Below are 15,749 nucleotides of genomic sequence, written 5' to 3'. Positions count from 1 at the left end.
AAGGCATAAATACATAGGAACTCCAGAATCATTATTAGTGAACCAGCAGAATTATAGACTCAAGGGTCCCCAGACAAAGAAGACTGGTATCCTAGGGCAGCCTTACCTTTACACTCTACCCGTGGAAAGGCTGGGTTGGTAAGGCTCTTTTGAACAGCTTAACCACTAAAACTAAAAGTACAACCTACACTGCTGCTATTTTTTTTTTTTTGCAAAGTTGAAGTCACTCTGGGAAAAATGGATAAGTCTTCAAAATATGTCCTCAACCGCCCACCTAGTACTTTGTGTTTGCTCTACTTTCTCCTCATTAAAGCACCTGGTAATGGTCACGTTCACTTTACTGTGACTTAGTGTCTGTCAGTACCACCTCCCTTTCTCAAAAATATTTATTTACGTTTTAAGCCTTGTCTCTAATTGTGGGATGGAAGGTCTTGGGTCAGTTGAAGGAATTTTAGACATCAGTCAGGAAAATGGAGGGAAATGGAGAAAGTGAAATATGAGCAAGGAAGATACCCCCATTACTCTTGAAATAAACTCAATTCAGTAAGTATTTATTGAGCACCTATTATGTACCAGGCACTGTGTTAGGTCCTGAGATAAAAAGAAAAAAAATGCAATATAGTTCTTAACCTGAAGGAGCCTCCGTTGTACTTGTGGCAAGCTATATAGATAAGATAGATACAAAATAAATAATTAAGCAATGTCGTTAGTGGAGGTGGAACAAATCATCCCAATGGGCTTTGGGACAAGGGTTACACTTGTATAGGAATAGGAGCCACTTTTTGTAGGAGGGAACTCTTGAGCTGAATATTGAAGAGAGGAGATGGAAGAGGCAGAGGGGTGGAAGGAGAGCTGTTCAAAGTCACAGAAGCACAAAATAGGCCAGTTTGGTGTGATGTTTCCCCCATTAAAATGTGAGTGCTTTAAAGACAAGGATTCTGTTTTTGCCTTTCTTTGTATCCCAGGTGCCTAGCACAGAACCTGATGTATAATAAAGGTTCATTAATTGACTGAATGACAGTGTATATGAGGGGGAACAACACAGAACTAGACTGAAAAAAACAGATTAGAACCGGATTGAGAAGGGCTTTATGTCTTGTCCCATCTACAGTACTTCATGGTTAACCTTACAGCTGACAGTGGCATTCTTAATTTAATAGCTGGAAGATAGGGTGTGATCAGTGTCCTTCCCCATGCTTTATTCCCAATCCTATCTCAGAAAGGGTCAGTCAGGGGCTGATGTAGCTATGACTGATGGAGGTGGGTTTCCAGGAGCTTGAGTCGAGCATCTAACTTCCAGTATTATCAGTTTCTGTATCGTTGCTATAATCCCTGCACTAGAGTCTGCCTTGCCTCAGTACTATAAACTGTCAGTCTGGAGTCTCGCTTTACTCCCTCCTGCCCCCCAAGCCCTTTCCTTCCATCCCTGAGCTGAATGACAGTGAATTTCCCTGTGTCTGTTCTAGGGCTCATGGAGTCAAAGTTCCAGAGTCTATTTTCATGGTGCCTTCGTTCCTCTCCAGTACCATCACCCTCGGCCTTGGTCTTCCCCTCCCTCAGAATATAGGATTCAAGGCAGTTACTAGCCATACATAACTTCTGACTCTGTTGTTTCCAGACTAGTACTCCAATACTCAGGATGCTAGAGTACAACACCCTACCCTACCACCACCTGGCAGGACCTGGTGAGCAGCCTTAAGACCCTTCAGGAAAGAGGGAGGCATGAAATTTCAGCCTTAGAGTGTGGGGTGGTACAAGCTACTGGGGACATTAACTATTGCCTTGTTTAAGACAGAGAAAGACAACAAGACTTAGTAAGAAAAGCATTGAATTGAGAGTGAGAGGAGCTGGGTGAAAACTTGTGTCCATTGCCAACTATTTACACAACATTGGACAAGTTACAAGGAGCTAGGGAGCATAGGCAATAGAGTACTTTTCTTGCAGTCTGGAATCACTGGGCTTGAATCCCACCTTAGATACTTGGTTTGCTGGGCAAGTGATCCTGGACAAGTCATTTACCTCTGTGTGCCTCAGTTTCTTCCTCTGTAATATTGTGGAAGTCAGACTAAATGAACTTTAAGGTCTCTTGCAACTCTCTATGATCCCTCTCTGGGTCATAGTTTTCCTATCCATAAAATGGTAAGATTGGACTAGACAAGGTCTGAAATCTCTTCCAGCTCCAATTCCTATGCTGATAACTCATACTCATATAATACTTTGAAGTCTGAAAATCATTTTTACCATAACTGTTTGAAGTACATACCATTCCCATTTTATGGACAAAGAAACTGAGGCTATACATCAGGAAACAGTCATTTATTATATGCTGACTTTGTGTAAGACATTGTGCTAAGTACAAGGGATACAAAGAAAGTCCCTGCCCTCGAGGTGCTCACATTCTAATGGAGGAGAAAGCATGTCAACACCTGCATACATACACCTGTATAAATCTTACATATAAGATGAATATTGCATAAGGTGAAGGGAAGGCACTAGCTAGCACTGACATAGTTACTTGCTCATCATCACAGTCAGTAAGTTTTGGAATCTGGATTCAAACCTAGATCTTCAGCATTCTGCAGTTTTCCATACTACTTTCATGAGTCTATGATATATAGTGAAAGCCAAAGGGGGAAACACACAAATACAGTGTCTTGATTTTATTCCCTTAACTGAGTTAATTCTTCTCACTGTCTATAAACTCATCACCTGTGACATTTGTCTCACCATAAACAATCATACTTAATTATGCAAGGCATCAGCCCACACTCCAGAAAAAGGACCTATTGTCAAAACACATTACTCATATTTAGGTTTAATAAGGCAAACATTGTACATTCTCTAGTCACTGACATGAAAAGACAACATTTTTCATGTTCAGAAGAGAGCTTGGGACAGTTGTTGGTTTTAATTTTGTTTTCCTACTATGGAGGTGATACTCAGCATTCCAGGGCCAGACTCCAGTCTTCCCCTCACCACGTCTTTCTCCAAGCTCAAAGTGAAAGTTGGGTCCAGGTGGTCAGCAAAAACATTTTATGTCGGGACCTCAATGTGCTCATTCTTTTTTTTTTTTTTTTTACTTTTTCCTTCTTAAAAATGAAATATTTATTGAAACTTTTATTTACTTCATTATAACTTCCCAATGAAACCCACCACCTCTACAAATAAAACCCTCTCTCTCTTTCAACAAAGAAATCAAACAAACAAACCAACAGAGGCTCCATGCTGGAGAACATAGAGTTCATTCCACACTTACTATTCACCACTTCCCGTTTGCCAAGAAAATCATAGAATCCTGGACTTAGAGCTGGTGGAAGACATCAGAAGACCCCTTCCTGGTTACTAACTTAACTAACAGAGCTTCAAGTTCACTTTTCAGAACTGTTGCCCCAATTAGAATCTGGTTCCCTGTTTATTCCCTAACCCTACCTCAAGACCTATTTCTTGATCATCTAAAGAATGCTCCCAAAAGGGTAGAAATCAGGAAAGAAAAGAGCCATATGCATGAGAGCTAAAAGAAATGAACCGGTTCTAATGAGAACTGGACATTGCAGTTAATGAGAAAATCTCAAACCTGTTTCCTCTCCTTACTAAGACCAGCCCTCTGCAGAAACATGAAACAGGAGAATATGTCTTGAGCACGCCTTGCCTTCCCTTCATCACTCATTTCCCCTTCAGGAGACAAGTGCCCTTGTGTTCTCCCTTCCTTCCCATCCAAACCCGCTCTTAGGAAAGGCTGTAATATCAGTCATTTTATGATAATAACAGCCTACATTTCTATAGTACTTCCTCAAGGTTTAAGAATTTCTTTTTTTACAATAAAACTGTGAGGTAATGGGGTCATGTATAGCAACTGTTCTGGGACTATTTTCCCAATTTTCATCCATATTGGTAAGTCTCCAGAGGTAGTTACTGCTTTTTACTCAGAGATGTGAAGATAGGTTTAAGAGTCTGAGGTTTTCTAGTGCTGTTGCTCACAAGCCCCCATTGGTTCTTCCTGTTAATTATCAGCCAGTAACCTCAATTAGTTTTTATAAAGAATATTTAATGTGGTATAGTAATACCAGTTGATATAAAACATGCAAATATACAGACACATACACACACACACACACACACACACACATTTTATAGACAACAAAACTGAATCTAGGAAGTGAAATGACTTGCACGGGGCAGATTAAAACCAGGTCTTCTGACTCTAAATTCAGTATTCTTTCCACTACCCCACATTGCTTCATCCCCTTGGTGTGAATTGAGAACAGTTGTATTACCTCCCAAAAAGACGTTTTCATGTGCCTGAGTCACAACATAAAAAGTGATGATCTAGAAATGAATAGGTTTGGATTCTACTCACAGAATAACCACTAATCAGCTGAAAGACCTTGGGCAAGACATTTAACCTATACTTCATTTCAAAGACTGTTGATTAGAGCTGGAAGCAATCTTAGAGATTATCTAATCCAACTGTTTCATTTATGTAAAGGGAAATTGATGTCCAAATTGACGAAGTGACTCTTCCAAAGTCATATGTCTAGGAAATGAGAGAGCTGAGAACAAGGTCTCTTGACTGTCAGCCCAGGAGTAACTTTTGCTTGTTTGTTTTTTATACTACGTCACATAACTTAGGACAGCTAAGGCAGGCAACTCCGTAGGGAAGGGAAGAGGGGAGGAAAAAATGATGAATACATTTAAATGGGACTTTCTATAAAGGAACATAATTTTATGTCAGAAAAATTCCTTTTCCTATGACTGTAGGTAAAACTAAAATCTTGTATATATAGTGAGGATTCAAAATCCCCAGTGGACAGGAATAGATATTTACCAATATACAACAGTGAAGAAAACAGGCTTTTTCCAGAAATCTTTAGGTGAGAAGGAAGGGGGAAGGAGAAAAGGTTACATAATTCTCAAACATTCTCTAAGATATAGCAGTGCCTTGTCCCAGCTCTGGTCTCAGTTTTTTTCTTTGTAAAATGAAGAGATTGGATTAGAATCAATGGTTCTTAACCTGGGTTCTGTGAACTTTGATATTTTTAATGTTTTGATAACTATATTTCAATATAATTGATATCCTCTGCAATCCTATATATTTTATCTTATGTGTCAAAAATATTATTCTAAGAAAAGGTGCATGGGATTCACCACACCTACAAAGGGATCCATGACACACATAAAAATTAAGAATCCCAGGACTAGGTGAGCTCCAATATTTCCTCCACCTCTAAATCCTATGATCTCTAAGTGTATAATGAAATGGTTTTTCTGCCTATTAAAAGAATTTCAGGGAGCAAGAGCTAAGGAGAAGAAACATTTTTTCTAGCAAAAGATTTTTTTCTAACATTGTCCCATATAGCAAATTGCTGCTTCTAGTGCCCAAGACTGGCCTTGCTCTCTTCTATCTCTCCGTATGCTTCTTAGGATTTGGAGCTGAAAGGGGAGCCCTTTGTCTAACCCTGAAATTCAACTGAATTCAAACTAAGCAACTAGCATTTGTTAAGTGTTTACTATGTGGTAGGCACTATGCCTGCTCCATGCAAAGCTAAACAAAAACAAAAACAGTTTTCACCAAGAAATGGTCCAATCAGTAATTGTATGTATGCCCCCTTAACCTAGAAATAGGACTTAGCATGGGGGCAGGGGAGAAGAAAGCACAGACATTATCATGAACAGTATGGAGGGTCGGCACTGGCCAACACAGAGATGTCAAAGGATTTTGCCGAGTGTAACATTTTCTGGAAATTATATGCAAAGCTGGGACATACGTTGATAATGATGTTATACTGTTCAAAATTACTGTGTCTGTTTGACTTACAGCAGGAAGAAAAGGCATAAAGCATCTGGAGGTGGGCTTTTCGGGAAGCAGAGACACTCTGGCATCTCTAAGTGTCATCTCCAAATGCCAGATTGGTGTACGCAGGTGCCAGTACAGGGCAAAGAGACAACAATCTACTACAGTAAATAATCTGCTTCATCTCCAACCCCACTCCCCCAAACCACATACACAAACACACATTCTCCTAGCCCCAGCTACCACCTCCACCCCCAGGACCCTGGACAGCTCACACGTCCCAATGGATAGAGTCACAGGCCTTTGGATCTTTTTTTTTTATCCTGAAGCAGTCCTTGTTAGAGGAGCTGTGACCACTCAAGCTCTTTCCTTTGAGGATGATAATGCTGCAGCAGAGGCTTCATTATTATGCTAATCGAGCTCAGTCTGAGCAGCTTTCATAACTGCCACATTAAATCATCCAGCCCACCAAGGGAAGGCCTCGAGAGCCATTTGCATCACACTGTATGCATATTAATGAAGCCCTGAGTCCCATAGAGATGTTTCTGAACCAGGCTTCAGGTAAAAGGACCAGTATTAACAGTGTAAAAAAACTATTGAAAAGAAAGGAAGGGAAAGGAGGAGAAAAGAGGAAAAAGAAGGAAAAGGTAGGGGAAGGAGGAAAGAAAATGAAAGAGAAAGGAAGGGAAAGGGAAGAGAAAGATAAAAAATGAAAGGAAGGGGGAAGGGAAATGAAAAGAGAAAGGAAAATGTAAAAAGAATGGAAGGAAAGGGGAAAAGAAAGGAAGGGAAAAAGAAAAGAAAAGGAAGGGAAGGGAAAGGAAGAGAATGGAAGGAAAGGAAAGGGAAAAGAAGGGAAAGATAAAAGAAAAGGAAGTGAAGGGAAGAGAAAGAAAGGAAAGAACAAAAGGGAAAGGAAAATGGAAAGAGAAGGGAACTAGAAAAGAAGAGTAGGGGAAAAGAAGGGAAAAGAGGAGAAAGGAAGAGAAAGAAAGGGAAGAGAAAGGAAAATAGGAAAAGGGAGGGGAAAATAAGAGAAGGGAAAAAGAAAAGAAAGGAAAGGGAAAAGAAAAAGAAGGGAAAGGAAAAGGAAGGGAAGAGAATCAGTGTTGTTCATCCTCTATTTAAACTGTGCATTTATCTCTATCAAATTCCTTCTTAAATCCCAGCCTTGATCCAATCTGCCAAAATCTTTTTGGATTTGATTTTGATTATTCCATGTTGAAACTATCCTTCCCAATTATGTATCTTCTCCAAAATTAACAAGCAAGACTTCATATTTCTTTGTTCGTGTCATTGAATAGATTGCTGAAGAGGGCAGGGCCAAGAACAGAACTCTGGAGCAATGCCACAGCACATAACCCTCTGGGTTGGCATCAACCAATATTTTTCCTGCACAACTATCAAACCAGCTTTGAGCCTGCCTAACTATCATCCAGCCTACATTTAGGCTATGCCTCTCCATCTTCTCCACGTGGATTATCACAAGAGAAGTTGTCGAAGCATCTTTGCAAAATCTGGAAACAATGTAACTTCAGCATTCCCTCAATTTACCAGTTTGGCAATCTTACCAAAAAAATGAAACAAAGTTCAAGACCACAAAATACAGTAGAAAGAGGTCTGGCATCAGAGTCTGGGGACAAAAGTTCAAATTCAGCCTATCTCACTTAATGCCTATGTTGTTCTTAAATACACAACCTTTTTGGACCCCCGTTTCCTCATTTTCCTCAGGCAATAAATGTTCATTGATGAATTGATTCACAAAGTTATGGGGTTGAAATGGCCTATAAGATAACTTCCAGTCTTATGACTTATTCTAAGTGAATCCATACTGACTTGTAGTGATCACGGGTTTCATGTCTGGATGCTGACAAACCATATATTTTAGAGCATTGCCATTGATGAATGTCAAGCACACATCAAAGTATATAATTTCTAGAATTCAATTTCCCCATTTTAAAAATCAAGGCATCGTCTTGTGTCCAGTCTTCTGAAACCACTCTTATCCTCTACGATTCCTCAAAGATTATTGGGCAATGGTTCTGTAATCACAACTACAAGTTTTTAGCAGTTGAAAAAAAGAAGCACTAGACTTTGAATTAAAAGATGTTTTACTCTGTTACTCATTACCAATGAGATGTTGGTCAATTCTCTTTATTATATCTCAACCTGTTTCCTTATCTATAAAATGGGAAGAATGACACCTGTACTTTCTGCCTTATCAGGTTGTCGTTAGGTTCAAACAAGATTCCATTTACAATATACTTTGTAAATTCCTAAAGTTCTATACAAAGGTGAGCTTTTCATATTGTTATTATTACTACTACAAAACTGGAATATAATTCACCCGAGCGAAAGGCCTTAAACTCACATAAAACAATGAGGTACTTTCAACCTCAATGCATTATGTAAATGCTAGCTATTATTTTTATTATTACTATCATCTCAAGACTCTTTCATTATCTATAAAATAAGGCAATTAGATATGATCATTAAGATCTTTTCCAGCTCTAAATTCTATGATACTAAGTTTGCCAAGCAGTGATTGCCCATCTCTTTGTTCATTTGGGGGAACTGTATAGATAAAATCTTGAGCAGCACAATTGGCTTTGCTCCAGTCAAGGGAACAGGGGGAAATCTATACCCCAATTATGGCGAACCATTTTCATCAAAAACTCCCTGAGATTTGCTGTTCAGCTATGCCAGAAATCATCCACTATCTACAGGTGAACCCATGTAGCTGTGTACATGAAAGATAGGGATACTGTTAGTACAAGAGGGAAAACAATGTGACTGCTCTGTAGAGGCATGAAGGAAGTGTATGCAGCCTACACTGGGTATTACATGACTTCCCATGAAGCAAACCAATATTCTCTGCATGTCCTGATGGAATATAAGGAAAGGGAGAAAAAGATAAAGACAATGGACTATGGACTTTTTGAAATCTGCTTTCCTTTGATGACATTTTCTGAAATCTAATGGAAAACCCATTCCTTCATCAGAAGACCACGAAACTCTGTTATATCCAATATACAGCCACTCAATTAACTTGGGGCACGTGGATTAATTCTACCACCCATCAACCATAATTTATCAGGTGATATTCAAAGACCAGAGGATCTCAAGCTCTCTTTCCTGTTCAGCAAAAAACAACAACAACAAAAAAAAAACCCAACCATAACTTGTGTTTCTAGTGTCATGTAAGTGTGATATAATTTTGTAAACCTTGATATCTTTCTCTTGCAAGGAGAGATAAACTTCTGAGATGAAGTTCTGTTGGTTGGCCAGAATGGAATTCTTTGACTTGTCAAGATGCAAATAGAAAAGGGACAATGAATCTTCAAGAGACACATTTTTCTCTTGCCCTTGAATCAGAAATTTCATACTCTGTAAAAAGTTATTCAAGGCACAAAGGTTAGGGTTCCACTAAGAAGGTCAGTGGCATTCAGCTTCCATTTTGTTTTCAGATTGGGATTTGAGTAAGATGAGAGGTACACTAAAGTGAGAGACTGGAGACTGAGATACTCAATAGGCACCTCCATCTTTTGCAGACACTGAGGCCACCTATTCATGTCCTTTGACTATTTATCTATTGAGTAGTGACTCTTGGTCATAAATTTTAATCAGTTACTTACATATCTTGGATACAAAACCTTTAACAGAAAATTTTGAAATTATTTTTTCCCTTACTACCTGCTTCTGTTCTAACTTTCATTGTACTAGATTTGTTTCTACAACCCTTTTTTTACTTTTTTTATAATCAAAATTGTCTATTTTATCTCCTGTGATCTTCTCCTTCAGTTGTTTGTCATGGATTCTTCCCCATTCCACAGATCTGGAAGACAATTTTTTCCTTGCTCTGGACAATTTCATTTTTTTTTTTTTTTGTTGTTGTTTTTTTTTTTTTTTATTAATTTTTTTATTTTTTTAATGTTTAACAATCACTGCCATACAATTGCGATTTTATCCCTCCCCACCCACCCCCCACTACCTCCCTCCCTCCCCACGACTGCATACAATTCTGTATAGATTCTACATATACTTTCCTATTGAGTATATTTTCACTATAGTCATGCTATGTAGTCAGACTAAGATAAATGAAAGAATCCGTATAACAAATCAGAACATGATACACAAACAGATACACATACACAAACATGATCTGCTACATTATGTGAGTGACTTCCATATTTCTCTCTCTGAGTGTGGAAGGCATTTTGCCTTGAGGTCCACCATTGGGATTTTTTTTTTTTTCAGAAGTTCTTGTGTTATTACAAAAATCTAAGTCTACCAGAAAAAACTCTCACACACTGTGGTTGTTGCTGTGCATAAAGTTCTCCTGGTTCTGCTCCTTTCACTCAGCATCAGGTCATATAAGTCCTTCCAGGCCTCTCTGAAGTCTTCTTGTTCATCATTTCTTATGGCACAATAGTACTCCATTACATTCATATACCATAATTTATTCAGCCATTCCCCAATTGATGGACATCCCCTTGACTTCCAGTTTTTGGCAACTACATAGAGTGCTGCTATAAATATTTTTGTACATGTGGGACCCTTTCCCATTTTTATGATCTCTTGGGGATATAGTCCTAGTAGCGATATTGCTGGGTCAAAGAGTATGCACATTTTTGTAGCCCTTTGGGCATAGTTCCAAATTGCTCTCCAGAATGGTTGGATGCGCTCACAGCTCCACCGACAATGAATTAGTGTTCCAACTCTCCCACATCCTCTCCAGCATTTATCATTTTCTTGTTCTGTCATGTTTGCCAATCTTATAGGTGTGATGTGGTACCTCAGAGTTGTTTTGATTTGCATCTCTCTAACCAATAGTGATTTAGAGCATTTTTTCATATGATTATAGATAGCTTTAATTTCTTCCTCTGAAAATTGCCTGTTCATATCCTTTGACCATTTATCAATTGGGGAATGACTTGTATGATTATACATTTGGGTCAGTTCTCTATATATTCTAGAAATGAGGCCTTTATCCCCGAGCTTAGCTGTAAAAATTTTTTCCCAATTTACTACATCCCTCCGGATTTTGGTTGCATTGGGTTTGGTTGTGCAAAAACTTCTCAGTTTAATGTACTCAAAGTTATCCATTTTGCATTTCATAATGCATTCTATCTCTCCTTTAGTAAAGAATTCTTCCCTTCTCCATAGATCTGATAAATACACTATTCCTTGCTTCTCCAGTTTATTCATGGTATCAATCTTTATACCTAAATCATGTACCCATTTGGACTTTATTCTTGTGTACGGTGTCAGGTATGGGTCTATGCCTAATTTCCGCCACACTGTTATCCAGTTTTCCCAGCAATTTTTGTCAAACAGTGAGTTCTTATCCCAGAAGCTGGGGTCCTTGGGTTTATCAAACAGAAGGTTGCTATATTCCTTGCCTACTGCATCTTGAGTGCCAAGTCTATTCCACTTGTCTACCTCTCTGTTTCTTAGCCAATACCAAGTGGTTTTGATAATTGCTGCTTTATAGTACAGTTTAAGGTCTGGTAGCGCTAGGCCACCTTCCCATGCATTTCTTTTCATTAGTCCCTTTGATATTCTGGACCTTTTGTTTTTCCAAATGAATTTTGATATTATTTTATCCAGCTCTAGAAAGTAATTGTCTGATAGTTTAATTGGTATGGCACTAAATAAGTATATTAGTTTGGGTAGAATTGTCATTTTTATTATATTAGCACGGCCTACCCATGAGCAACTAATGTTTTTCCACTTACTTAAATCTGAGTTTATTTGTGCAAAAAGTGTCTTGTAATTGTGTTCATATAGTCCCTGGGTTTGTTTTGGCAGGTAGACTCCTAAGTATTTTATACTGTCTACCCTAACTTTAAATGGGATTTCTCTTTCTATCTCTTGCTGTTGAACTTTGTTGCTAATATATAGGAATGCAGAGGATTTGTGTGGGTTTATTTTGTACCCTGCAACTTTGCCAAAGTTGTTTATTAATTCAAGTAATTTTTTACTTGAATCTCTGGGATTCTCTAGGTAAATCATCATATCATCTGCAAAGAGTGATAACTTAGTTTCTTCTTTGGCTATTCTAATTCCTTGAATATCTTTATCTTGTCTAATTGCTACAGCTAACATTTCTAGTACCATATTGAATAATAGTGGTGATAATGGACAACCTTGTTTCACCCCTGATCTTATTGGGAATGCATCTAGCTTATCCCCATTGCATATAATGCTTGCTGAAGGTTTTAGATAGATACTGCTTATTATTTTATGGAAAGTTCCCTTTATTCCTACGTTCTCCAATGTTTTTAGTAGGAATGGATGTTGTATTTTGTCAAAAGCTTTTTCTGCATCTATTGAGATAATCATGTGGTTTTTGTTAGCTTTGTTGTTGATGTGGTCGATAATGCTAATAGTTTTCCTAATATTGAACCAGCCCTGTAGTCCTGGTATGAATCCTACCTGATCATAATGTATTAATCTCGTGATAAGATGCTGTATTCGTTTTGCTAAAATCTTATTTAAAATTTTTGCATCTATATTCATTAGGGAAATTGGTCTATAATTTTCTTTCTCTGTTTTGTCTCTTCCTGGTTTGGGTATCAAAACCATATTTGTATCATAGAAAGAATTTGGGAGGACTCCTTCTTCCCCAATTTTCAAGAATAGTGTATGTAGTATTGGAATTAACTGTTCTTTAAATGTTTGATAGAATTCACTTGTGAATCCATCTGGCCCTGGAGATTTTTTCCTAGGGAGTTCATTGATGGCTTGTTCAATTTCTTTTTCTGAGATGGGGTTGTTTAAGTATTCAACTTCCTCTTCTGTTAATCTGGGCAATTTGTATTTTTTAAAATATTCATCCATCTCGTTTAGATTATCGAATTTGTGGGCATAAAGTTGGGCAAAGTAGTTTCTAATTATTGTTTTAATTTCCTCCTCATTGGAGGTGAGTTCACCCCTTTCATTTTTAATGTTAGTAATTTGGTTTTCTTCTTTCTTTTTTTTGATCAGATTAACCAAAGGTTCATCAATTTTATTAGTTTTTTCATAAAACCAACTATTGGTTTTATTTATTAATTCAATAGTTTTCTTTATTTCAATTTTTTTAATCTCTCCTTTGGTTTTCAGTATTTCTAATTTGGTATTTACTTGGGGGTTTTCAATTTGTTCTTTTTCTAGCTTTTTCAACTGCAAGCCTAAGTCATTGATCTCCTCTTTCTCTATTTTATTTATGTAAGCATTCAGAGATATAAAACTTCCCCTAATAACTGCTTTTGCAGTGTCCCATAAGTTTTGGTACGTTGTCTCACTATTGTCATTCTCTTGAATGAAGTTGTTGATTGTTTCTATGATTTCTTCTTTAACCCAACCCTTCTTTAGAATTAGATTATTTAGTTTCCAATTGATTTTTGGTTTCTCTTTCCATGGCCTTTTATTACATGTAATTTTTAATGCATTATGATCTGAAAAGGATGCATTGATTATCTCTACCTTTCTGCACTGGATTGTGAGATTTTTATGTCCTAGTACATGGTCAATTTTTGTAAATGTTCCATGTACCGCTGAGAAAAAGGTATATTCCTTTCTATTCCCATTTAATTTTCTCCAAAGATCTATCATATCTACCTTATCCAGAGTTTTATTTACCTCCTTAACCTCTTTCTTGTTTATTTTAAGGTTGGATTTATCTAGTTCAGAGAGGGGGAGGTTGAGGTCCCCCACTAGTATAGTTTTGCTATCAATTTCTTCCTTCAACTCCCCCAACCTCTCCTCTAAGAATCTGGATGCTATACCACTTGGAGCATACATGTTTAGTAATGATATTGCTTCATTGTCTATGGTGCCTTTTAGTAGGATATAGTTTCCATCCTTATCCCTTTTGATTAGATCTATTTCTGCTTTTGCTTTGTCTGAGATTAGGATTGCTACTCCTGCCTTTCTTACATGAGCTGAAGCACAATATATTCTGCTCCATCCTTTGACCTTTATCCTATGTGTATCCCCCCGTTTCAAATGTGTTTCTTGTAAGCAGCATATTGTTGGATTATGGCTTTTAATCCATTCTGCTATCCGTCTCCGTTTTATGGGAGAGTTCATCCCATTCACATTCACAGTTATGATTACAATCTGTGTATTTCCCTCCACCCTCTTTCCCACCATTTGTGCTTTTAACTCTCCCGTCTCCCTTCCCCTCCTCAATAGTATTCACTTTTCTCCCCCTCCTCCTGCAGCCTTCCCCTCCTTCTTTTAGCCCCCCTCCCTTTTAGTCCCCTTTACTCTTATTGCTTCTTTCCTCCCTTTTAGCCACCCTCCCCTTTCTTCCCCCTTCCCCTCCTACTACCTATAGAGCTAGTTAGGATTATCTGCTTAAGGTTATTGTTCCCTCCTTTGAACAAATCAGATGAGAGTACCTCTCAAACAATGCTCATCTCCCTCCCCTCCTTCCCTCTACTATGGTTTTGTACTTCTTCCTGTGATATAATTTGCCATTTTCTGCTTCCCCCTTTCCACACCTCCTATTACATTCCCTTCTCATACTTAAATCATATTTTTGCCATGACATCATTTACTTTATGCCCGTTCCCTCTACATATATCCCTTTTATCATAATAGCTGCACAGTTCTCAAGATTAACAGGTATCACCTTCCCTTACAGGGAGGTAAACAGATTGCCCTAATTGAGTTGCAAGTTTTTGTTTTTGTTTTTTCCCCTCTGTTTACCTTTTTATGATTCTCTGGAGACCTGCATTTGAAGATCAAATTGTCTATTGAGTTCTGGTGTTTTGGTCAGGAAGCTCTGGAAATCCCTTATTTCGTTGAATGACTTTCTCCTTGCCTGAAATGTTATGCTGAACTTTGCTGGGTAGTTGATCCTCGGTTGGAGTCCCAACTCCTTTGCCTTACGGAATATTGGGTTCCAATTCTTTCGATCTTTTAATGTAGAAGCTGCAAGGTCCTGTGTGATCCTGACTGTGTGACCTTGATATTTAAATTGTTTCTTTCTGGCTGCTTGTAGTATTTTCTCCTTCACTTGATAGCTCTGGAATTTGGCAACTATATTTCTTGGGGTTTTGAGTTTGGGATCCCTTTCCGGTGGGGAACGGTGGATTCTTTCGATGACTATTTTGCCCTCTGAGTCTAGTACTTCTGGGCAGTTTTCCTTGATGATTTCCTGGAAGATATTGTCCAGACTCTTTTCTTCATCATGGGTTTCTGGCAGGCCAATAATTCTTAGATTTTCTCTCCTGGATCTATTTTCCAGGTCAGTTGTTTTTCCAATTAAATATTTTAGATTTTCTTCTATCTTTTCATTCTTTAGATTTTGTTTGACTGATTCTTGTTGCCTCATTGAGTCATTAGTTTCTACTTGCCCAATTCTAATCTTGATCGTATTGTTTTCTTCAGTTAGCTTTCGCATCTCCTTTTCCATCTGGCCAATTTTTCCCTTTAAGGAGCTATTTTCTCCATTTAATTTTTGTACTTCTTTTTCCATTCGACCAATTTTCCCAGTTAGGTTTTGGGTTTCCTTTTCCATCTGATCAATTTTCCCTATTAGGTTTTGAGTTTCCTTTTCCGTTTGATTAACTCTTCCTTTTAGGGAATTATTCTCTCCAGTTAATTTTTGAGCTTCCTTTTCCATTTCTTCAATTTTCTTTTTCAAATTGATGTTCTCATCAGTGAATTCTTTTTTTATGGTTTTAAAATCATTGGCCAGTTTTTCTTTTATATCCTTCTTCAGACGTTCCAGGTAATCTAGTTGTGCTTGCGAGAAATTCATAGTCCCATCTGAGGTTTCAGATGGAAGTACAGACTCAGCTCTGACCTCTTTGGTGTTTGTGTTTTGGTCCTTATCCCCATAGAAAGATTCTATGGTTTTTTCACTTTTCGTCTGCTTTTTCCGATTCATGATGTTGGCTGAGTGTTGTAGCTTTTGGTTCTTTCAGTCAGAAGGTACAGATCTTTTAAGTTGAGTTGATGT

Source organism: Notamacropus eugenii, chromosome 6 (genome assembly GCF_028372415.1).
Source record: "Notamacropus eugenii isolate mMacEug1 chromosome 6, mMacEug1.pri_v2, whole genome shotgun sequence".
In the NCBI taxonomy this organism is placed as follows: Eukaryota; Metazoa; Chordata; class Mammalia; order Diprotodontia; family Macropodidae; genus Notamacropus; species Notamacropus eugenii.
Note: the sequence above shows the minus strand (reverse complement) of the source record.